Below are 26,279 nucleotides of genomic sequence, written 5' to 3' on the forward strand. Positions count from 1 at the left end.
GCCTGATTATCAGATTCTTATCGATCACTTTATGTTGCAGGAGTGGAAAACACAACTGCCCTTGACCATTTATCTTTACTACGTTCCTACATATTATACCTTTTATCCGTCATGTAATTGGACTGCTTTATTTCACTTGCCTTTTACTGATTCGAAAACAGTGACTAAAAGTAAAAACTTTACCAATGTAAATACTACTACCGTGTTTGATTTAAAAACCTTTATTGTGAAAATGTCAGTATACAAATACGGGCCTATAACCACCTGGGCCGGCCACGGAGCAAACTGAAATCGTATATGATGAGGAGACATTTACACTGTAGAGGAACGTAACGAGCGGGCCATTAGGTTGCAAGAACTAAGGTGTCTAACAGTTGCGGAATCGGTGGACGTACATTTTGTAATTAAAATAAGACAGGGCCACTTACAATAAAATTTTCTAGATATACATTTGCGGGCAAGGAGTTACGAGTCCCATTTATACCGGCGCCATTTTGGGCGAGGCCGGGCAGGTCCAAGATATAGTCAAAATGTCTCCACCAACAATCGGCCAGACCAGAACCCCTTTCGGCCCTTTATGCTACAAGATGGTGTCTTCCATTCAGAAAATATTGTTGGCAGCATTTTGAAAGGAAAGATAAACAGACGTTCTCCTAGTGAGTCTCACATTGTTACATTTAGGAAGAATGTTGAAGAGTAATATGTGGAAAATCTGAAGCCATTTTTCTACAAACTCTCAATCAGCCTAAGTCATGGGCGATCTTTGTCCACACCAGGGCAATAGTGAAGCTGCAGCAGGTGCAAAGAGCTTCAGACAGTCTTACAAGCACTGCTTTTCTAAACATTTTTTTGTATTTTTGCACAGTTTTATATATTTTTTTTTGTTTTTGATGGAGGGGAAACAACAAAAAACAGGCATTGAAAAAAGCTCAACAGTGCAGGGCGCCTTGTGCTGCTTCCGACCTATTCACACATCGGTCCACTACTGACATCACCTCATAAGCCAACGGGGCACCCCACACTGACTTTCGGCGCAGCATTGTAGGATGGCCACACCAGTGCGGCAACTTGCTGGACACCACCTCGGTGCCATCCGGATCTCGGAGCGTTCGAGTCACTGTACCGCAAGAGTGACCGGAACTCAGCTGGTCACGCCGTCTTTCGGCGCAGCATTGTAGGATGGCCACACCAGTGCGGCAACTTGCTGGACACAACCTCGGTGCCATCCGGATCTCGGTGCGTTCGACTCACTGTACCGCAAGAGTGACCGGAACTCAGCTGGACACGCCGTCTTTCGGCGCAGCATTGTAGGATGGCCACACCACTGCAGCAATTTGCTGGACACCACCTTGGGCAACAGTGAAGCTGCAGCAGGTGCAAATAAGCTTCAGATAGTCTTACAAGCACTGCTCAGAACTCTCAACTATGGCACTCAATATCCAGGACTTGCCATTCGGATCTTGGCGCCTTGTGCTGGTTCCGACCTATTCACACATCGGTCCACTACTGACATCACCTCATAAGCCAACGGGGCACCCCACGCCGACTTTCGGCACAGCATTGTAGGATGGCCACACCAGTGCGGCAACTTGCTGGACACAACCTCGGTGCCATCCGGATCTCGGCACGTCCGACTCACTGTACCGCAAGAGTGACCGGAACTCAGCTGGACACGCCGTCTTTCGGCGCAGCATTGTAGGATGGCCACACCAGTGCGGCAATTTGCTTGACACCACCTCGGTGCCATCCGGATCTCAGCGCGTTGTGCTGCCTTCGGCCTATTCGCACATCGGTCCGCTACTGACGCCGCCTCACGTGCCAATGGATTTTCTACGCTTTTTGTAGCCCTATGCCGCATAACAGGTCATGTGACTTGTTTATAAAACTTTTCATTGGATCATTTTACTTTTGGTTTCCTAAAGATGGAAGGCTTGGTCATATGACCTAAAAATAACACTTTTCATTGGTTTAGAACATTTTTTTTTCCCAAACGATGAAAGCCCCACCTTGTTTCTGGATCATTCAGACTGAAGCTGGCGTCAGCATGAGAGCACCACCATCTCGTGGCTCCGTCGTGGTCATTCCGCGAGCAATCATGGCAGCCGCTCCCCTCCGGAAGCCTGCGGGAGTCGGGGGCCCCCAAGACTTTTGTAGAATCTTCACGGCTGAGGGGACGCTTTTCGAGAATGGAGCCCAAGCCCTAGCAGGCAAGCGTCCGAGTTCCAAGGTGTCCCAGGGCCATTTCAGTGGACCAGGCCCAAAACCGAAGAGCCGTCCGCCATTTTAAGAGTCATGTGGCAGGCGCCTATCGCTGCACTGCAAGAGTGGGAGCAACTCAACAACATGGTGAGCGAGACGCTGTAGCCGCAAGAGCGGGCGCAACTCAGCTGGATGGCCGCCACCTGGGGAGGCCCGTTCACGCCGCCTCCCCCACGCACCCCCCCCCCCCCCCCCGGGCCGCCGCACGCAAATTTTCGGAGCAGCATTGTAGGATACCAAAACCAGTGCAGCAGTTTACTGGACATCACCTGGGTGCCATCAACATCTCAGTGCGTTCTGCTGCCTTGGGACTATTCGCACAACAGACCGCTACTGACGAGGCCTCCCCCCGCCCCACCCGGGACGCCCCACGCCAATTTTCGGAGCAGCATTGTAGGATACCAAAACCAGTGCGGCACCCAGGCGACATCACCTGGGTGCCGTCCAGAACTCTGCACGTTGTGCTGCCTTGGGACTATTCGCACAAAAGACAGCTTCTGACCATTGTTGCTTTTTTGGGTGAAAAATGTTTAAATGTTTTTACAGTTTTTGTTCCGTTCATTATAGTTAAATGTTAATAAAGTTTTAAAATCTAACTTTGTTGGAGTGCTATATATGTTTAAAAAATCGGGTGAATGGGGCCTTGAATCGGATTATTGTCATGTGTGGGCTTTGCAAGTGTACTGCTACAAGATCGGACATTTCAAACTCAAATGCACGTTCTTTTTCTTACCTTTCCGAAGCATGGAGCGCAATAGCAGGCAGAGAAAGGGTGTTGCACGTGTTGAACACTGCCTGGCCTGGCAAGTTGCTGGCAGTGCCCCCCCCGCCCGCTCCTGAAAGAGGGCACACACACACCGCCGCCCCGAGTACTTCATAAATCTTTAAAAGACCATGCGCTTGTTCATGAGGCTTAAATGGTTTATCACCCCTTCTAGAACCCCTGCATCGACCCTCTGACGTTTCCTGGAAGAATTAGCACGTAACACAATACCAAGCCCTGTCAGCTGAAACCCCCGAGAAATCATGGGGCATATTATCAAGGGGGGTTATTTCCGCTTTTTTGGCTTTAAAAGCCAAAAAAAAAGAGATAAAATTATCTCCCTATTACCAAGCTGTCGCTAACACCAGTTAGTGACAGCTAAAAGGAGATAGCGACCATCTTGGGCCCCGCTTTGCATATCAGTGATATTTATCACTAATGACATGCAAAGTGGGCCTGCCAAGATTTTAGCGACTGGAAACAGTCCCTAACCATCGCTATCTCCTATTACCAACTTTTGGAGATATTCGCGCTAAGCGCGAATATCTCCAAAACCTAACACCTGCCCTGAGCAGTTTTAGCCATGCTATCCAATGGGAAGTGGATAACATGGCTAAGAGCATTTGCTGGATAATGCATGAATATCGCTGACTTTTCAACGATATTCATGCATTGCGGCCGTTTTTTATCGCATTTGCGATAAACCTTGCTAATAGCGAGGTGTATGTGCGATAAAATTCGCCGATGTGCGGCGATAATTTTTGTCTCTAAACAAGTTAGAGACAAAAATTATCGCTAGTTGTTGGTAATATGCCCCCGGGTTTTTGCTTGCAGGAATCGGGAGGCGGGAGACTAGCACTGAAATCAGAAGTCTCACGCCTGAATCGGGAAGGTTGGCATGTCTGGATACTCTACAGCTGGGGCCATAAACTACATCCGCAGGGCTAGGTGATAGCCTAGGTCCGGCCTGGACAATCGGACACAGAGGAAGAGGAGTGTCAGAGGGTGCGGTAGTGAATAGGGTGAAAGGGAGGTGTCGGGCGGGCACAGGGTGTGATTCTCAGAGAAGAGCAGCGCAGATGGGGGGAAGTATATGGCCCATGCATGAGAGAAAGAGCGGGGGTGACCACAGTGCGTGGGGGAGATGCTTGCGAGGGTGGGGAGCCATGCTGAGGATCGGCGGCGTGCAGAGAGTGGCCCTGGTCAAGGCATCTAAAATGGCTGCCGTGCACGACAAAATTGTGGCATTGGACAAAAACGCAAGATGGCGCAGACAATGTTTATCAATAAGGATTCATTTATAACAAAATATTTACTCGCAGTGACAAAATGGTGGTCAACACTTCCTGATTTCCATCGAATCGATTGTTAACAAACGTCACGCAGCAAAAAAAAAAAAAAAAGCTCACGCACAGAGCAGTTTTTAGCCATGTTATCCAATGGAAGGTGGATAACATGGCTAAGAGCATTTGCTGGATAATGCATGAATATCGCTGACTTTTCAGCGATATTCATGCATTGTGGCCGATGTGCGGCGATAATTTTTGTCTCTAAACAATTAAAACGAAGCACAAAATGGCGAATTCCCGTTTCGCCACCAGTTTGCGGCCCAGTTCGCGGCCCGTGAAGCGCTTCTACCGTGAAAAATCATTTTTTTTTTTATTTTCCCCACGGGACCCTTTAATAACCCCAACAACAATCCTAGGGGGTCAAGAGGGGTATACCTTGCCCCCTTTCATTAAATTCCCCCTTCGTTTTTCACCTCTTCTTCTCTCTCGATCCTACCGAGAGATAAGATGGCGGCCGCTCCGGACTGTTTAGAATGTTGACAGACACCGGAGAGCCAATCAGCTTTCTGTTATCCAATGGAAGGTGGATAACATGGCTAAGAGCATTTGCTGGATAATGCATGAATATCGCTGACTTTTCAGCGATATTCATGCATTGTGGCCAATGTGCGGCGATAATTTTTGTCTCTAAACAATTAAAACGAAGCACAAAATGGCGAATTCCCGTTTCGCTACCAGTTTGCGGCCCAGTTCGCGGCCCGTGAAGCGCTTCTACCGTGAAAAATCATTTTTTTTTATTTTCCCCACGGGACCCTTTAATAACCCCAACAACAATCCTAGGGGGTCAAGAGGGGTATACCTTGCCCCCTTTCATTAAATTCCCCCTTCGTTTTTCACCTCTTCTTCTCTCTCGATCCTACCGAGAGATAAGATGGCGGCCGCTCCAGACTGTTTAGAATGTTGACAGACACCGGAGAGCCAATCAGCTTTCTGCGCTCAAAGTTCCGTTTCGCGAAAAGTAAGCGGACCGGATCGCTGCCCGGAGCGCTGTTACAGATATATATCTTGTTTTGAACGTTAATTTCTCAAAAACTACTGGAGCACATATATTGAGACCTAGCAAAGGCACATCGGGCTAACAGTCCCTACAATTTTGCCAAGTTTCGTGAAAATCCATTCAGCCGTTCGGGCTAAAAGTGAGTCCAACCGCCCTATGGAAATTAACATGGGAAAAACGCGTTTTGGGACCCCCCTTTTTTCTCGGCCCCCCCTTGACGACCCCCCCCCAAATTTCCAGGAGCTGCTCAGAAACAAAATGTGCCATTTTCCTGAAAATTTCAGCCGATTCCGTCCACAAACGCCAAAGTTATTAGACATAGAATTTTCAAAAATGCCATAGGGAAAAAATCCTAACTATATATACCTACTGGCGACCGCCAGTAGGTAATATATATGTATATATATATATATATATATATATATATATATATATATATATATATATATATATATATATATATATACCTTGATTAATGTCCAAAATAACGCACGCTCTCAGGACAAAGGGACAGAGTCTCCAGTATACAATCAAAGTGTTGTTTAATCTACAACGCGTTATGGCATTACGATGGCTTGATCACGTGAGACTAATACGTGCATCTCATAAGGTACATATTGTAAAGGAAATGAGCAACACAAACAAAAGACTCAAGAATGCCACTAGACCTCCAGGGAGACCCATAGTTTTCTCACGAGGTAGCGTTTCTGAGAAAGTGTCAAAGTATATTGATCATTTTCTTAGAGACTTTGTGGTTGATTTAGAGAGCTATGTCCGGGACACCAAAGATTTTTTGAAGAAAATTGAGAACATTAGGTGGGACACGGATTCTTTACTTTACACTCTTGACGTACAGAATCTATATACCATCATTGACCACAACCAGGGCCTAGAGGCATGCAGGGACTTTCTGAGAGATAGACACATCAGATTTCGAGATCATACCCAAATGATTTTGGGCATGGTACAGTATTGTTTGCAGAACAATATCTTCCTATTTAATGGGGAAATCTTTCAGAAGATTAGTGGCTCAGCCATGGGCTCTTGCTTTTCGCCAAGTTTTGCTAATCTTTTTCTTGGGAGGTGGGAAAAGGATGTCCGTGCAGATCCCTCACTCCAACATGAGTTCACCAAGGTATTGATGTGGCTTCGCTACATCGATGACCTTTTTATTGTATGGAGGGGCACGGATGAGGAAGCTGATAATTTCATCACTAAGTTGAATTAAAATGACAGGAACCTAGATCTCAGTGGCACAAAAAGCAAAACATGCATTGAATATCCTGATGTAAAACTTGAGATAAAAGACAACAAAGTTTACAACTCACTTTTTCGGAAAGCCACTGCTGCCAACAGCATCCTCCATGCCCTCAGTAGTCACTCGGACAAACTCAAATGGAGTATCTCTTTTGGGGAACTACTGAGGGCTAAACGCAACTGCAATTCCATCCAGGCATATGTGGAGGAGAGTGACATTATTCTTAACAGATTCAAAGAACGTGGCTACCCAAAATTGGGTGCTGAAAATGGCCAAAGAAAGAGCAAACAAAGTAGACAGAGCAGACACCATCACAGACAGAACTGTTGATAGTGATACCAGCAATGACATAACAAGACTTATACTCACATACAGCTCAGACGCCCAAGACATCAGGAAAATAATCACCAAGGATTGGGGAGTATTAAAAACCGACAATGTTATAGGGGGCGGTTTTTCAGAGAGACCCAGTATCACGTACCGTCGGGGCAAGAGATTTAGGGATATGTTGGTCCACAGTGATATTACATCTTATCCTTTGCCCAACATTCCAGGGCTGGACGGATTCTTCCCATGTGGCCATTGTAAAGCCTGCAAAAATAGTAAATCATGCAAACAGGTCACATACAATGGGATTACTAGAAAGATTACACATTTTCTTCCTTGCAGTTCTACATTTGTTGTATATACAATCATTTGCACCTGCAACAAATGGTACATTGGCAGTACTATATGTATGTCCAAAAAACGGATACTTGCACATACCAGAGCTACTGTCAACTATGATCAAAAGTATCCTGTAGCTGGACACTTCAGAGAACTACACTATTCAAATGTTAAAGATTTGAGCTACATTATCCTAGAACAGATGCCAAGAAACCCCAGGGGTGGTAATAGAGTGCTCAATTTGAGACAGAGGGAGTCAAGACTAATTGTTGACTTCCAAACGAAGGCCCCAGGGGGGCTAAACCTGGATGAGGAACTGTCAGTGCACCTCAAATAGTTGTCTTTTCCCTATATGACTCTTTATTTCCTTTATTCCCTATAATAGTTTTGTTCTGTGCGTGTGTACAGATAGTATATTGATATTAGTATATTCATGTGAACTTTTTTAATTCTGTATTTTAACAGTTGTGTTATTTTGTTTTATTTTGCAGGAGGTCGAGAAGGGGCCCACGTCACCTACACTACACATGCATGGGATTTCTCCCCTTCTCTGTCTCCTTATCTTCACGAGCACAAGAACGTCTAGTGCACCTTGAGGTCTTGTTGTTTTGGGGTAACACTCTCCATGGACTCGATTTTGTACATTGTTATACACACTAATGGCATCTAGTAATTGAGTTGGGCACTTGCCAACAACATGTCCATATTATGGTCCAAACAACACAATGTTTTTTAGAATGGGCACTTTCCAATAATATGTCGACATTATGGTTCAAACAACATGTTGTTTTTTAGAATTTAATGTTACATGCAATAGCACGATGGGGGCCCAACTTGACTCTTCATCCAACGCGGGCTTCCATTATGTGAGCAACAATCATGACAGGACCATGAGATATATAATTAGTAGTGACTCCCTACTGTCCGTCTTTTCTCCACCCATTTACCACGTATCATGAGTATTTACCTCATAGGGCGAAGTTGTGCCACATTGCGCATGCACTGTAAAACTCTTTGCGCGCAATGTTGAGACAATGTGGAATATCGCAGTTGCATGATAGGAATTCCTATTCTGGCAATGCAGAGACTTTCTTATCCCCCACGGGTGATTGTCGAAACACGATAGACAATTTACTTTCAAAAAACATTGATATTTGAATTTTGTGTTTTGACTTGTACAGTTTAAACATTGACCATGAAATGTGTCTACTGCAGATTATGTCGTTTACAATGTTTATAACTTATGCAATACGGCATTTACAATTCTTTTGATGCATTGTTTCAGATGAGAGTCTTTCGTTTGTGTTGCTCATTTCCTTTACAATATGTACCCTATGAGATGCACGTATTAGTCTCACGTGATCAAACCATCGTAATTGCAAAACGCGTTGTGGATTAAAAAACACTCTGATTGTATACTGGAGACTCTGTCCCTTTGTCCTGAGATTGTGTGTTATTTTGGACATTAATCAAGGATTGTTTGCTGGTTGACTCCGCCGGTGTGCACTCCACCCTTCACGGATCACCGGAGGTTCGGAAGGAGCAAGTTTGCTGTGTGGATAATGCATGAATATCGCTGACTTTTCAGCGATATTCATGCATTGTGGCCAATGTGCGGCGATAATTTTTGTCTCTAAACAATTAAAACGAAGCACAAAATGGCGAATTCCCGTTTCGCTACCAGTTTGCGGCCCAGTTCGCGGCCCGTGAAGCGCTTCTACCGTGAAAAATCATTTTTTTTTATTTTCCCCACGGGACCCTTTAATAACCCCAACAACAATCCTAGGGGGTCAAGAGGGGTATACCTTGCCCCCTTTCATTAAATTCCCCCTTCGTTTTTCACCTCTTCTTCTCTCTCGATCCTACCGAGAGATAAGATGGCGGCCGCTCCAGACTGTTTAGAATGTTGACAGACACCGGAGAGCCAATCAGCTTTGTGCGCTCAAAGTTCCGTTTCGCGAAAAGTAAGCGGACCGGATCGCTGCCCGGAGCGCTGTTACAGATATATATCTTGTTTTGAACGTTAATTTCTCAAAAACTACTGGAGCACATATATTGAGACCTAGCAAAGGCACATCGGGCTAACAGTCCCTACAATTTTGCCAAGTTTCGTGAAAATCCATTCAGCCGTTCGGGCTAAAAGTGAGTCCAACCGCCCTATGGAAATTAACATGGGAAAAACGCGTTTTGGGACCCCCCTTTTTTCTCGGCCCCCCCTTGACGACCCCCCCCCCAAATTTCCAGGAGCTGCTCAGAAACAAAATGTGCCATTTTCCTGAAAATTTCAGCCGATTCCGTCCACAAACGCCAAAGTTATTAGACATAGAATTTTCAAAAATGCCATAGGGAAAAAATCCTAACTATATATACCTACTGGCGACCGCCAGTAGGTAATATATATGTATATATATATATATATATATATATATATATATATATATATATATATATATATATATATATATATGCTGCAAGAGCTCGTCTCAGTCTCCACGAAACCAACAGCCAAACAAGCAAAGATGAGGTAGACCCGAATAAGTGCTTCTTCTTTTTTATTTAATTTTAAAGTGCAACCACATCAGCCACGACGCGTTTTGGCAGATCCCTGCCTTGATCACATGACAACAGTGTCGTGGGATGCACCTCCTTTTAAAGTGCAAGTGCGTGAATGGACATAGAAAGTATACTATTTACAGCTTTCTTTCATCATTTTCTTAGTGTGATACGTATATATATATATATATATATATATATATACCACATACTAGAGTGATACTAAGCTTTGGTTATTGTAAGAAATTGGAGTATTAGTTGAGGGGGTAAGTACCCACCTCAAGAAACAATCACAATCATTGTCAGGGTGAACCATTAAAGTCACAAAATAAACCTGCAATTAACCCTCTGGTAGCTAAGGCAGGATCTGACAGAGGCAAGGTGTAATGTATTTACGCTGTACCGGAACAGTAATAAAGTCAAAACACAATTTAAGAAAAATACTGAAACAATTTAGAAAAATAGAGAATGTTTTAATAATCAAAACGACACAAAAAGACAAAAATCCATAAAGGGAAACTGTAAATATGAATGTACATATGATTTTTTTTAATTTAACCCGTTCTGTGCTCATGACAAGCTCAGCTCGTCATGAGGCACAGTGCTCAGGTGCTCATGACGAGCTGAGCTCGTCATGGCCCGTGAAACGCTCACACGCGGGGATAATTCCCCTGCTGAAGGTTCTCCGAAAACGGGTACAGCGTGACGAGCTTAGCTCGTCATGAGCACCTGAGCACTGTGCCGGGCGCTGTGTGTGCCCCCTCGCCCCCAGCACAGCGGGGGGAATTACCCCCGCATGCAAGGGGTTAAATAAAAAACAGCACCAAAAAGTGTTGAGCACCATCCATGGCCGTTTGGTTGCATTTGACCAATAACTAGGTACAGCTTTAGGCTGACTGTAACAGAGTATGGGTCATATGTGGAATCCAGTAGCAAATGGTTGGGGCCAGGTGCACACTCCCTTTGACTGGGGTTTGGGAATGGGAAACAGATATGGTGTTTTGTCAGGCCTAAACGACTGTGACTGACATATAGAGGTTACAAACCAGGGGAAAGATGTTATAGTCCAACATCTGGATCAGCCCTACCCCCAGTCAGCGCACGAAGGCCATAACACGACTTCGAATGATCACCCAATACCCATGTCTTATCTGCCCGACCACAGCCCGATTCTGGGTAGGGGTAGTGCGAACCTACATAGTCCATTGGACGTAGGATTCAATGAATCAATCCAAACACCCCGTGAGCCCGAAGTGGTATTGGCTCCGTGCCCAGTATCTAAGACATCTATGGATTCCTGTAGGCTAATAAGCTGGAATATAGCGGGGCTAAATGGCAAGCGTCAGGATAAATCTTGGTCAAGCTTTGTCCTAGGCCACCACATTATTGCTCTTCAGGAAACGTTGGACACCTCTGACAATTTGTGGTGGGACGGGTTTATCAGCTTTACCAAAGCTGCCGTTCACAGTCGCACGGGGAGGGCTAAGGGAGGCCTTTTATTTCTGTTCTCTCTAGACTTAAAGGGTAGCTGCAGGCAGATTAACACTGACTCCCCTAATATCCTGTTGGTCGAAAGAGTGATCAAAAACACTAGTAGGACTATTTTTATAAATTTCTATAACTCAGGGAACAGTGATCACAGAGGCCGTAATATTACCGATTTGGATAGTATTTTAAATCTGGTCAGCCAGAATAATACGCTTGATACAGATTATATTTTATTAGGCGATTTTAACATCCACCCGTGCAATCTAAATTGCAGGAGAAGTAGCCCTGATGGGGACGATGGGCCTGAGGGACCTCACTTTGAACATTCCACCGAGGGAGAGGAGCTGGAGGATTTTCTCGCCAACTTTGACCTCTACGAACCAGATGGTGGCATTAGACAGCCAACCTTCACTGGTATCCCTCATGGCACTATTATTGACCATATATTTGTATCCCTAGGCACTCTTAGCCGGGTCAATGCCTATCGTACCACACAATCACACTTTAGTGACCATAACACGGTAGAGTTAGAAGTGGCTTGGGGAGGCAATATAGGACCATCCCCATTGAAAGTAACCGCCCACCCCCTGAGGACCACTGGCCAAGGAAGACGTATGAAATGGGCAAAGGTGGTTCCGGAAAAATTCTATGCTGAAAACTTCTCAAAGATTAAGGGGCAGATCGAGGTTTGTAAAAATCCTTGTGCACAGGGTCAAGAAATCGTTGAGGCTTTTGAGGCCATATGTGTGCAGGTGTCACAGGACCTCTTGGTAAAGACTAAAAATGTAATTTCAGGAAATAAGCGCTGGTTCGATTCAGAATGTTCAAAAGCACACAGATCACTACTGGTAGCCCTAAAAAGTACCCCCAGGGCAAAAGATGAGATTACCAGACTCAGGAAAACTTACAAATTAGCAATAAAAAAAACGAAAGGATACCATTAAACAAGAAGCATGGGAGGGCCTCCTTTCGGCGGCAGTCCTGAAGGACAGTAAAAAATTCTGGGAGATTATTAAACAGCCCTTCTTCTCAGATGATAACAATGATATCATGGACTGCGTTATTCCTGATGAAAAGTGGTTATCTCACTTCAAAAATGTTTATGGGGACATTGCTGACGTAACTAAAGACGCCCTGTTGACAAGACCAGCCACCCGTTCCATTATCTTTAACCGAGATGAGGTGGAGAAAGCTATTATGTCCACCACAAAGCACAAGGCACCTGGCCCTGACGGTGTGCCTGCCGACTTTTTTATGTATTCCCCAAAACTGTGGGCTGAAGTCTTGGCAAACGTGTTTAACGCAGTGAATGATAACCTTGTACCTGCATCATGGAACATTTCTACCATTGTCCCCATTTTTAAAAAAGGCCAGCGGGATGATCCAGGCTGTTATAGGCCTATATCCCTTCTGGATTCCTCAGTAAAAATTTTAGGCAGAGTTCTTCTATCTAGGCTGAGGGAGAATGTCGAGGGCTGTGGTGGATTGTCCGAAATCCAATATGGATTTAGGGAAAAAAGGGGACTATTGAACAGTGCATTAACTTACATCTGCTCATTTCCAAATATACTATAGCTAAGGAGGGGTCTTTGTATCTTGCATTCATGGACCTCTCCTCGGCATTTGACTTGGTCAATAGGACTAAGTTGTGGTCCATTCTGTTGGAGATAGGCATAGATGAGGCATTGGTCACCTTTATGTCCTCCCTGCACCAAGAACTCTTCTCGAGTGTACGTGTGACTAACGAGGGCAGGTGTACTGCACTATTTAGATCTTTAAGGGGTGTGCGGCAGGGCTGCATTTTGGCCCCCTTACTCTTTACCATCTACATCAATGGCCTGGGTGCGCACCTAGAGGGGCAGGAAGCCGACGTCCCGCGTGTAGGAGTAACAAAGATCCCGGCACTCCTATACGCGGATGATGCCGTGCTGATCGCCCGTACGGGAGTTGGCCTCCAGCGCCTATTGAATGCTTTTGGTACGTTTATGGACCAATTAGATCTTAAAATAAACGTAGCCAAGTCACACACAATGGTGGTGGGCCTAGAGTGTCGTAGGAATAGAAACAAAACATTCACTTGTAGGGGGGACTTGGTTTCTAGGGTATCCACATTTCCCTATCTAGGCATATTGTTCGACCAGAAAGGGACCTGGGGTCCACAGGTTAGAGCTAAGAGACTGGCCGTCACACGATCATCCTCAGCAATCTTGAGTTTTGCTGGCAGGCTAGGGGCCAGGCCTATGGAAGCCATTTTAAAAATCTACAATAGCAAATCTGTGGCCATTGCATTATATGGCTCCGCACTGTGGGGATATGCAAACGTGGAACCAATACAGAGATCAGAGAATGGATTCATCAGAGCCCTGCTCTCTGTACCCCAGTCCACTTCAACGTATTCCATACATAAAGAAGTTGGCCTTCAGTTTCTCTCTGATAAGTTGAGCATGGCCCCTTTGATTCTCTGGTTAAAAATATGGATGAACGAAGAACTCCCATTAAACCACAAGATCCTGACCGATGTCCTGTCCCTCGATAAATCTAACAAAATTCCTTGGCTGGCCTATCTGGCCAAGGCTTTTGCTGAGTTAGGCCGCCCAGAGCTTTTTACCTCCCCGGAGATCATTAGGATCCAAGATCTTTACTTTGTCAAAAAGTCTTTTATGGGAAGGAAGGAGATGTGCCGTGAAGAGAGCGAACTAGCAAAGCCGGCAGTGAGGGATCATTGCCTGCTGCTTAGTTCACCATCACTTGCGCCATATCTTGGTTTTGTTACACTCCCTTTCCACAGGTTTCTTTTAACCAAATTTAGATTTAATTTGTTGCATCATCATTTAGGCTCTTTTAACAACTGGCAGAAACCAGAACTAGCCCCGCCCTGTAGCTGTGACCAGTTCTCAGTGCAAGATACAATGCATTTTGTTATGTTTTGTGGTTTATATTTAGAGCCTAGGAAAAAATTCTTGTTGCCAATTCTCAAGAAGGCCGGCTTCACCCAGGTGAGACCGGCTTTGCTCTTTTTACAACTACTACCTAACCCCCACATTACTTTTTGCGTTGCCAAATTCCTGGTAGCCGCCTCAAGGGCGAAAGCGGTCTGTCAAGATTAGTTATTAATGTTAAACACACTTTTTAACTGTTTATTATAAATCTTAAAATTGCTGCTAGATTTCTGTATCACGTGTATTATGATAAATGTTGTATGAAATGTATTTTATTGTTCATCTCTTTGTATGGTTTTTAAATAAGCCGAATAAAGAAATTTTGACTGACTTTTGACTGGGTCAGATACATAAACCAGTTTCAAACCAGATGTTTTACCTCCAAACTTAGTTTCTGAAATGGAAGTTAAAAATATTCAGCAGGCAATGCAACAGGCCGTATCCTAGGAGTGCGCCACAATTTCAGATAGCAGGAGGAAGAGATCACGGTTAGGCCTTTGTATTTTGGCGGAAATGCTCCGAGTGGCAGAAATGTGAATTTCAAGCCTGGAGAAGCTCATCAACCAGATACTTTTGGGATCTTTTGCTCAACAAAGATTTCTACATTCTGACATAATCATTTTTTTAGAGCTTGGAGTCCTCCAGGGGGGGTCAACACGCTGCAGGCTAGAGTGAGAGAGGGCTCAATGAGATTGAATACATTTTCCACAAGGTCCTGCTGAACTGAATGTGGTGCTGTGGAAAACGTAGATGAAGTAAGCAGGGGAATATTGCAAGAGTCACTTGTTAAGGTGCTAATGAGCCACAGAAAAGAGTCTCAAAAAGCAGGATTGCACAGATCAGAAGCTCTGAATTTTAACATGCATTAAAAGCATTTGCTTGTCACACAACATAACCAAAGTGTTAGCTACAGAAATATGAAGAAGACATTGATGCCTCAGCTAAAGTGCAGGAAAGAGAGCCTCCACACACACACTCAAACACCCCCTACACCGCCTCCTCACACACACACAACTCTTAAACCCAGAGCCACTCTAATTAAGAAATTCTACAGCTACAGTGTTTTCCAAATATTAATGGGTTTGCCTCATAACCACATAATCCATCATCTGCTGCATAATGTGAAGATTTTAACAAACAAAATGTTATTTCTAGCTCAAGCAGATCACAGTTAATAGAAACTTGGCTACACATGTTGCTTGCCTATGGAAGGCTGGTTAAAAAGGTTTAATGGTCAACTTTCAGTTGCTTATTTCTGTGTTTGGATGCTAAACTTGCTAAGGAGGTGAAACCTTAGCTCACACAGTGTTAACATGTGTACAGATTACAAAATATTTAAGTAAAACGATCAGAAAATGTTGCACATTAATGCGCTTAATTTGCCATTTCTTGTTATACAATCTTTAAAGACATGTCCGTGGCCCTGCTAAACCTAAACTTTACTGAATTACCTCTTATTTTACAGCCTTTCACTGGTCTTAGTGTCTTCTGATAGCAGTTTAATGATCTACACCAAGATGTCATTGGATTTACTGCAAACTTCACTTATGCCTTCAGTGGTTCAAACAATGTGGTCACTTGGCAGAATTTATTAATTAATGAATACTGTGCTGTTGGTTAAAAGTATGGGACAATAGAGCCAGGAACATATAAACTGCTTGTTGTTGGACTTGGCCATTTTTGCAGAGTCATTCCTAAACTTTTTGCCTTTCTCCTAGCCTTTTGTCTGACATGGTGTTGGTGGTTTTAGGCCTCTAGGCACTTTAGCTCTGCTGTCCAGTGTAAAGTGCATGCGCTCTCTGTGATAAATGTGGTAAGATTAGTCTACACCTGTTTAGTCTATTTAATTTACCTGCCAGTCCCTTGTAGTGGTATCTCATATATCCAGGGCTGGTAAATTAAATGCTACTGGTGGGCTTGCAGTGCTGATTGCGCCACCCACCAAAGTAGCCTTTCAAACCTATCTCAGGCAGGGCCTGTGCGTGCAGTGTCACTGCCGCTGTGACATGGCACCTAAAGTGTGTGCCATGTCGTGACCCCCCCTTTTACTACATGTCAGACACCCCTAAGGTAGGCCCTAGCTAGACCTATGGGCAGGGTGCATTGTAGGTAAAAGATAGGACATGTACCCTAAGTGAGTGACATGTCCTGGTAGTGACAAATAGCCATTTTGCTTTCTCACTACGGTGGGGCTGCCCAACCAAGGAATACATTGGGGATTTCCTGATAAGTGTTTCAGTGGTAGTCCCTGATATGAGAGGTGCAGCGTGGTCAAGTTTGGTATGTTCGGAATAGTGATAAAAAATGCAACGCAATCGTGTGCACAGATTTATTAAACTATTTTAGAAATGCCACTTTTAGAAGTTGGTATTTCTGTGTGCTATTTGTCTGCCTGCATGATGTGAATTGCATGTCTGACTTTTGAGTGACAGGGGCTGGTGAGGTGTATTTGGCTCCAGGAGGGGCAGGGTGAGTCAGCGTTACGTGTCTGATGGCAGAGCCCCATCTCTGAAAGAAGGATGTGAACACTGTAAACAGAGTGCTCCAGAACCAGAACTAACTGGTTACCCCAAACCCTGTGCTTGCAGACAAAGGAAAAATGAAATATAAATATAGGGGCTGTGACCCCATGAATATGAGCTGGTTCCTGTGCTTGTCCTGAACTGGGATTCAGAAAAGGGGGTCCTGAACTGGGGGCTGCTGCTGTGCTCCAGGAGGAACTGCCACAAGGGATTGCCTCCCTTCTGGAGGACCCTGTGTGCTGGCCTGCTTGAGCCCAGCCTTGTGCCCCCTGAACTTTGCCTTGGACTTAGCGCCTGGTAAGCGCTGGATTGTTTTACTGCTGGATTATTCTAGTGCTGGGATCCTTATCCAGCTTTTCCCTAACAGAAGAGGAGTATGTGGGCACTGCAGCATGGAGCTGCTATCATTACCGAGGGAATCCGGATGTGGGGACTCCCCCGCTCTGAGTAAGGAGCGGGTGCCCACCGCACATTGATATTCCTGCAGGGGAGCGGGAACCCACCATGCGTTATTGCCCCATGTTAAAACCTTGCTCAAACAGCAAGAGCTTACCCTGTGTTGTGGTGTGCTTCGGTGGGCGCCCACTCTGCGTTCCTGCCGTGTGTAGGTTTTTAATTGGAGCGGGTGCCACCCCGCATGCGGTGTTTGACGGTGGGAGCCCACCACGCGTATCACCTTTAAATGAGATAGGAGCTCACCCGGCACTTGCTGCAGAACAAAAGGGAAGGAAGGCAGAGTCCGCCTGACTGTGGGCGGCGGCGGCCACAGAAACCGGAAGACCGCGCGGTCAAGCATGGCTCCCGGGAGCTTAGGAGAGCCCTGTGTGCTTGCCTACCTGCGCAGCTCCTTGGCGACTGAAGTCTGGCAGGAGCCCACCCCACCTTCGTGGTCCTGCCAGCAGGAGGAAAAGCAGGTGAGTGCCTCCGAGAGAGGAGGAAGCCGCTACGAGGTAGGAGTCCTTGCGGCCCCCCTGTGGTGAAGTGTGACGACCGGCACAGAGGGGAACAGAATTGCGAGAGCTCCGGTGAGTGTGGCTCCCAGTAAGTAGCGTCGGCACTCCCCGAGGCACCAGGGTGCCTGAGCCAATTTCCTTTTGGGGCGATCTTGGTGCCGGAGTCCCGGAGTAGGACTGAGAGGCACGTTGGTGCTAGTGTCTGTTGGTGCTTCCAGCTTCCCCATGAGAGAGCAGGCAGTTGCAACATTGAGCATCTTTTTTTTCTGCAGAGCTCCAGAGTGGGGCTCCTCCATGTACTATACTGTCAGGTCTTGTTTATGTTCCACAGCAGCGCCACCGTAGTGGGCAGCTGCAACGTTGGGGTCAGTTCTTTGAAGTAAACGAGGGGTGAGCACACCCCATGCCCCAGTGCATTTTCACACTTTGTGGTCACCTCTGAGGCAGCCGGGGCCATGTACAAGGTCCCCCCTGAGAAAGCTGACATTTGTGAGACATGAGGCATTGGAGCCCGAGTAAGGCCAGTAAGCCAGGTGTCAGGGTTTTATTGCCTAATGTCATGTTATGGTATTTTAGGATGGTGTCTAATGCTAATGTGATATTGCTTAGGTCATTATGGTACCAGTAGTTACTGGTTGTGGTTTGCATTTACCTACCTGATCTGATGGTTCTGACCATGACCCGATTGGCCTGGTCCTGTATATAATCCCCTGTGAATATTGACCGTGCCGGTTGGAGCATTGTAAATGTGTGATTATGTTTCTAATGTGTTTATGACAATACAAAGGCTATTTTTTTTATATAACCTTGTGTGGAGTTTCTTTTGTGGTGTGCCTAGTGTGCTGCTGCTGTATGTGTGTGTTGCGCACACGCTTTACACATTGCCTCTGAGATAAGCCTGACTGCTCTTGCCATGCTACCAAGGGGGTGAGCAGGGGTTATCTTCAGCGTTTAACTCCCTTGCCCTGACTAGAGTGGTGGTTTCTGCCTGGCTTTGGCGCAAGCCTTAGCCAACTAGAAATCCCATTTCTAACACTTGTCTTCTAGGGATTTTAGTTTGTGGCTGATACTGGTCTGGTCACATGAACATATTTGTGTCGAAGGAACTGGAATTAAATGGTGGTCTAGTCGGCAACAGTGTACAAATCAGTCAGCTATAAAGTGGACTGTGCTTGATGTTAGCAGAATGTTTCACTACTTTAATGTATTTTTTCTTGTTGACAGTGGAATTTCAATAATTAATATGTTTCTCAACAAAAGAAAATACTACCAGCAGCTTTTATTGTCAAACATTTCTTAAACACCACTGACACATAAATGTTCCTCTGAGCTAGCAATTACCAGCGACAAATTCAAGAACTCGATTGAAAACCTTTTATATTATTCGGACCTTGGTTCTTTAGGGGTAGGGGTATGGAAGGCAGATTCAAGCCCAACTTTAAGCTCGTAAATTGGCCTTGTTTTTACTTAACCTGGCGTACCATGTGTAATGTTGTATTTTTGGTGGTGTGAGTGTAGTACATTTTCATTAAGATAAGGCATCAGGCTGTTGAAATAAAGTTGCAGTTTTTGTACCATCTCTGCTAAGCGAACACAGAAGTAAGATAATTGCTGCTAAGTTTATTTACCTTTTTTTAAATATGTTTGTAAGAGTGTATCATTTACATTCAACATCAATTCCTCATCGCCAATAATGGTTGTTTTACTGTGGTCCTAGGAGGGTGACTTGGAACTCCTTTTCTAAGGATTCTACTGCCCCTATTCTGGTAAGCCTGAGATTTGCCACAGCCTAATTCTCTTTAAAGTTGGAGGCTCCAAACTGCTCTGTGCTAGATTTCCCTCTTAGACCGTCATCAGGTGAGTCACATTCTAAAGGATCACACTAAACAAGTAAGTTTTTCTTACTGTGACGGTATTTCCAATGCTGTTTCTGGTGTGGCACTTTCCTTAGGTGTGGCTACATACAGCTTTTTAAAATACAATAGTAGTACTATATATAGAGAGAGTATTCAGGTCAACCCCCACCAGCTATTTACTGCAATGTTTTTAACAGTGTGCTATTGGCTTAATGGGTCGCCCGTTTAACTGCCTGACATTTTGTGAAAGGTCACACACACCAAGTATCCCTGCCCTGAATCTCCTTAACTTGAATCAATGATCAATGTGTTTTAGGACTTCCCATCAGCAGGTTGGAAAGCCCTCAGGCAACCTCAAGATGATGTAAGAAATTGAGCTACGGGTTTAGGGGGTGGTGTCTCCACTCAGGCAACAACCACAACACTTTTCAGGGTGAACCACAAAAGTCGCTAAATTACCCTGTGCTTAACCATTTAGAGTAGCATAACAGAAAGCAGACAGTATTAAACTAGAGGCAAAGTGGAAAGTATTTATGGAGCACATAAACAGTAATAAGGTGACAACACAACACAAGACAAATCACAAACCAATTTAGAAAAATAGATTAAATCGATATCAGATCGACAACAATCTAATTAGTAGTGTTTGAGATATCCAGTTTTAAAGTTTTAGGTACAAATAATGCCTTAAAGAACAAAGTGCCACTCGCTGTCATAAGGTCGCACTTGACCAGGGGTAAGCTACAAGTTCAGGCTGACCCTGATGGAGCGTAGGTCGAAGGAAGCAGCCAGGTTACTGTTGCTGAAGATTTATTTTAAGAACGGTGCAAAGAGTTTCATTTGTGAGGTGGAGGAGGCTGTGATGAACATGTAAAGCATCACTGATGGTTATTTCTGTATCTCAAAGAGCAGGTTGGTGTCCTTGATGGTTGTCGCTGTATCGCAAAGAGCTAGCTGGGCATCAGAAATTGTCATTGCTGAAGCTTGACTTTAGCAGTCACCACAAGCTGTAGTTGCTGTAGCGCGTCATGCAAATCTCACATTGTTGATTGTCGCTGGCGGTCAATGGTAATGGGAAGTGCAGTTCTCACTAGAGCTCTGTGTTGTGGTTCATCGCAGGTGGCACAGTCTCAGCACAAACAGGCCCATTTGCGGTACCAAAGAGCCCAAACTTCAGGATTTTACTTTTTCTTCTTTGAAGGAGCTCTCACTGTTGCCAGCCAAGGGTACTGGAGTGGGGGGTAACCTCTTGGGGATCAGGATTAACTTCAGCAGAGGCCAGCAGAAGTTCTCAGACAGGTCCAGGCATGTCTATTTTCCACAGGTTAGGTAAGTGGTTGCAGGGAGTTCTCCAAAGTTTTATGTGCACCTTTGGATCACACAGGATGGCAGCCAGTTGACCCTTGGAGTCACTCTGGTTAGCCTGGATTTAAATCAAGCAGGTCCAGTCTTCCTTCTCAGACAAGGCAGTCCTTTAAGAAGCAGGACAGTCCTTCTTCAGCAACTTCCACAAGGCCTGGAGTTTCTGAAGAGTGACTCCGAAGGCCCAATATTTATACCCGTGCCAGCCTTTGTATGAGGGACTCTGGTAAACCCTTCTCCTTCCCCTGCCAAGGCTTCAATTTGTGTATGGGTGACAAAAGGCAGACAGGCCTTGTGTCATATTTGTTACATATGCAGGAGACAAAGCACAAAAGCCCTTTGAAGTGTAAGTGGGGCTTGGTATAGCTCCTCTTCACAGCATCCTGTCAGGGTGGCCCATCCTGTCCATACCAAAGCCCCCTTTGTGTCACTGTCTGGAAGCAATACACAATCCCTAACAACAGGGCCATTCACAGTCATGAGACCCAGAACACTGGCAATGGCACAGTTGGTTGGAGCAAGAAAATGTACATTTTCAAAAATTTCGCAAATTTTCAGAAATGTGACTTAAAATCCGACATTACCATTAAAGATGATTTTAGATTACAATTCATTTGGGCGTAAACAGCATCTCTCCATCTGCTTTCAATTCAAGGTTTAACAACAAGGGGTGGTGATGGACAGAGTTTCTGAATTAAGCAGAATACTCTCACCCAATCAGATCAGGGCTAGATCCAACACCGTTTTTTAGCTCACTGCACCATCCCAGTTCAGAACCTGGCTATATGCAAATTAGTCTGTTCCTGTCCCAGTGCATGATGGGAACAGGGCAAACCAAACTACCAAGCCAATTTTTACACTGGGAAGGAAACAAGCTTCCGGGGACCGGTTTGTGGCATTTCAGCCGTCGTCGGCCCGGCTTGCTTGAATCCTGATGGTGCGATGAGCAAGGGACTCACATCTGAGTATACCCTTCCACGCTTAGGGTGGACAAAATATTTAACAACAAGGGGTGGTGATGGACAGAGTTTCTGAATTAAGCAGAATACTCTCACCCAATCAGATCAGGGCTAGATCCAACACCGTTTTTTAGCTCACTGCACCATCCCAGTTCAGAACCTGGCTATATGCAAATTGGTCTGTTCCTGTCCCAGTGCATGATGGGAACAGGGCAAACCAAACTACCAAGCCAATTCTTACACTGGGAAGGAAACAAGCTTCCGGGGACAGGTTTCTGGCATTTCAGCCGTCGTCGGCCCGGCTTGCTTGAAACCTGATGGTGCAATGAGCAAAGGACTCACATCTGAGTAAACCCTTCCACGCTTAGGGTGGACAAAATATTTAACAACAAGGGGTGGTGATGGACAGAGTTTCTGAATTAAGCAGAATACTCTCACCCAATCAGATCAGGGCTAGATCCAACACCGTTTTTTAGCTCACTGCACCATCCCAGTTCAGAACCTGGCTATATCCAAATTAGTCTGTTCCTGTTCCAGTGCATGATGGGAACAGGGCAAACCAAACTACCAAGCCAATTCTTACACTGGGAAGGAAACAAGCTTCCGGGGACCCCCCCCCCCCCCCCGCCCCCCCTTTTCTGAATTGTTCAATTCAAGGTTAGCGCTTATTAAATGTAGTATGGTAAACCTGTGTTTGTCAATGGGAGAGAAAGGCATTTCCACAGTGAAAAATTTAGAACTTAGAATACACATCTAAACTTTTAAATAAAATGCACACTGGCCTATGAGTCTTAAGGGTCTACCTTATGGGTGACTTATGAGGATTGAAAAGAAAGTTTTAGGCCTGGTGAAAGGTTTACTTTGTCAGGTCAAAATGGCATTGTAAATCTGCACTGCATGCTTCATAATGACTGCAGCAGGCCCACTAGTAGCATCTACTTGAGAGGCCCTGGGTACAGGTAGTACCACTATACTAGGGACCTAGAAGTAAATTAAGGGCCTCATTAGGATGGCAGGCGGACTTTGCCCACCCACCATCCTCGCGGTAGTTGGGACCGCCCGCCATAAGGGGGGGTCCCGTCGGCAGCATTAGGATGCGCCCGCCACAGTGGTGAGCGCATTCCGCATTCCTACCATTGTCGCGGGTGGTGCACTTAACACCGCCCGCCACAATGGCAGGAAAGCATGCTGTGCACTTCCATGCACAGCATGGCAGGCACCGCGTGGTGCTTGCCATGCTGTGCATGGAACTGCTGGGGGGTACCATAGGTTCCCCCCATGTGCACCCCCCGGAGTCCCTGGGGGCCCGCAACAGGCCCCCTCAGCGATTCTCAAAGGCATTCACAATTTCCCATCATAATATGGCTGGCGGTGTCTGATAGACACCACCACCATATTATTACTTTTCCGCCCCGGCCGCAAGGCGACCAGGGCGGAAAAGCGGCAGATGGTCTTTCTGTCCGCCGAGGTCCCTCCGACCATACTAATATGGCGGGGGGAAACAAATGCGGATGTCGGGCGGATTGCCCCTGCCAGTCTGGCGGTAGTCACCGCTAGCCTGGTGGGGGCAATCCGCCTGACATCATAATGGGCCCCAAGTGTGCCAATAGGATGATCTAACAGGTGGCATGCTTCATCACTGGGCCCCTCCTTGTACCAGTCAAGTTGATTTAGATACAAGCTACTACCTCTAATAAGGAGCTCCAGAGTTATGTTTTAGACTGTCAGGATTGAATAAGGTGCCGTCCTAGATGTGAAGAGCTACTGGTGGTGCGGGGATTGGGATGGAGAGAGGTAGGGAATAATAATAAAACTACCTTAACTAGGTGTTTAAATGTTTAAATACTTTATATATATAAAATACATCTGTTATATTTTTATATATTCTTTTAATTAATGTATTTTTTAAAATATTTAACTGTTGTAAATAATTTAAATTAACATTATTTCCGAATGGGTTTCTTTTTAATCCCCTACCTCTAATATTTACGATGGAAGGGTGTTTCAGTATCAGTGATTGCCTTGTGTAGTGCTGGACTTACAACAAAAGTGTAGTTACTACAAAATTGCAGTTGTGAATAGTGAATAGAAGTAAACTTACTCAAAAGTGGAAAATCATCAAAAGTGCAGTTCGTAAAGCAGAACCTATGTATTTTTTTGTCAAAAAAGAAGCTATGTATTTTACATCTATGTAACTTTCTAAATAATTCTTGCAGAAAAGTGAAAACTATCACTGAGAGCTTGCTCATCCATCTCCTTCCTGTAATATCCAAGCATGGCCTTGTAGTTGAAGCTGCTGCTCACCTGCTTGATACTTTTAATTTGTCTGTGTTCATCCAGACAGTCACTAACTCATGCAAACACTAATTATTGCACCACTCACTCATCTGTCCCTGGCCTCCCTCACCTGTTAATGAGCCTTGCATTCAGTTACTTACTGATGCATCCGAGCATTGACTCCTTTCTCACATTCAATCATTCCACCAATAGCACACCCAAACTGATCACTCATTCGCAAACCACTTTGACTTCCAAGTAAATGATCAGAACAATAGGCTTTGCCAGTTCTCACATTTGTTTTCCTGCTACTTAAGTCTTAGCAAGACTTCCTGAAATGAACACTCAGCAAAAGTTTATCTTTCTTTAGAAGACAAAAGGAAATGCGTAGTGGTTTCTGAATTTGATTAGAAGCCAACATTTTTTTACAATCCTGTTTCAAAGACCAAAGCAATCTTCAAAAAAACAAGAAGACCCATATGCCCATTCAAACTAGGGGCCTCATTTATGAAAAGTGACGCATCGCTGCGTGAAAACAGCGATGCGTCACTTTTCAGTGCGCACTCCTTGCGACACCCATGATGCATCATATTTAATGTATGACGCATCATGTCGCAAGGACTTACAGATACGTCAGTATTTCTGACGCATCTGTAAGTGCAAAAGTGGCGCATTGCTGGAGTGTGTCACAAAAGTGACGCATCTCCAGCAATGCGTCCTTTCACATGGGGAGAGCCCCATGTGAAAGGGCTTGCGTCAGTCTTACGCCTGCTGTGAGGCAGGCGCAAGATTTTGATGCAACCGCATCCTAAAAGTGACGCAGTGAAATCTCATAGATTTCACTGCGTCACTATTACGAGGCTTTTTGCGGGGGAACGCCCCCTCTGCATACATTATACCTGACGCAGGTATAATGTGGCGCAGGGGTTTAAAAAGTGACGCATCTACCTAGATGCGTCACTTTTTAAATATTGTGCAACAAGGCGCATGTTTTACGCCGCAGATGCGTCACAAAAAGTGACGCATCCGCAGCGCAAAACTGACGCAAGGCCTCATAAATGAGGCCCCTGGTATTAAATTACAGCTTATTGCAAGTATTCGCATGGAACTTATTTTAGATTTTCTTTTATATTTTCACACAAAATTATTCTGTGTCAGTTTAAAAAGGAAATTAGAAATAAAAGATAAGGCAGAGAATATCTGCCACAAGTTAATCAAAAACAAAAATTAAATTCATTAGCCCAGTTGTTATCTTCTGTTAAATCCAGTACAACCAAACTGAGTATTATATTTATTTATTTATTGTGACAAGAGAAAAATGTGCAAAAACATTTTAGACTTTACACAAGTGGTTTTATCTCTGCATAAAATAACAATTTTTTTTAGAAAGAAGTGACAAAGAGCCTCAAGAAGGGTAACCATAACCAGACATATAGAGAAAATAATACAATAAAGTGACATGAAATGTAAAGAGGTTATCAATATATATAAGGATGCCATAGTGTTTATTTTCTTAATCCACAAAAGTGCAGCCAGCTCTTTTTCTGGCACTTTTGCTGTTAGACTATCCTTTTAAGCCAAAGCAAAGCTGGAAGGACATAGTCATGAATATGCAGTGGTATTTTGTGTGAGCATTATTAACATCTGTAGCATTTTGTTTAATAATCAGATACCTTTACTTTTTGAAGAACACCTCTGCCATATATTTGCATAGGAGTCCAGCTTGTAGTATATTATAACTGTTAGCTATGATGATTTATAGACAGTGACTTCTACATTGGAATCAGATAAAAGTATTTATAACAACCTTTTAGCCATCCCATACAAACATGACCTAAGCATGCACACCACCTCTTTAGGGTCTCAATCTCCTCGACCCATTAGTTCTGATTTGGATGTCAGCTTGTGTTTGCACCTAAACTGAGATTACAACTAGTCTGGCAGCTAACACCTGGTGGATGTTGTTTGCAGAAAGTAATGTATATTTCATGTTTTGCAGCTTGCTATGGGGAAACATGCATTATGAAAAATGTATGGATACCTTATGCACTCGTTTCAATAGTAGTTAGAATAATGGT

Source organism: Lissotriton vulgaris, chromosome 8 (genome assembly GCF_964263255.1).
Source record: "Lissotriton vulgaris chromosome 8, aLisVul1.2, whole genome shotgun sequence".
NCBI classification, from domain to species: Eukaryota; Metazoa; Chordata; class Amphibia; order Caudata; family Salamandridae; genus Lissotriton; species Lissotriton vulgaris.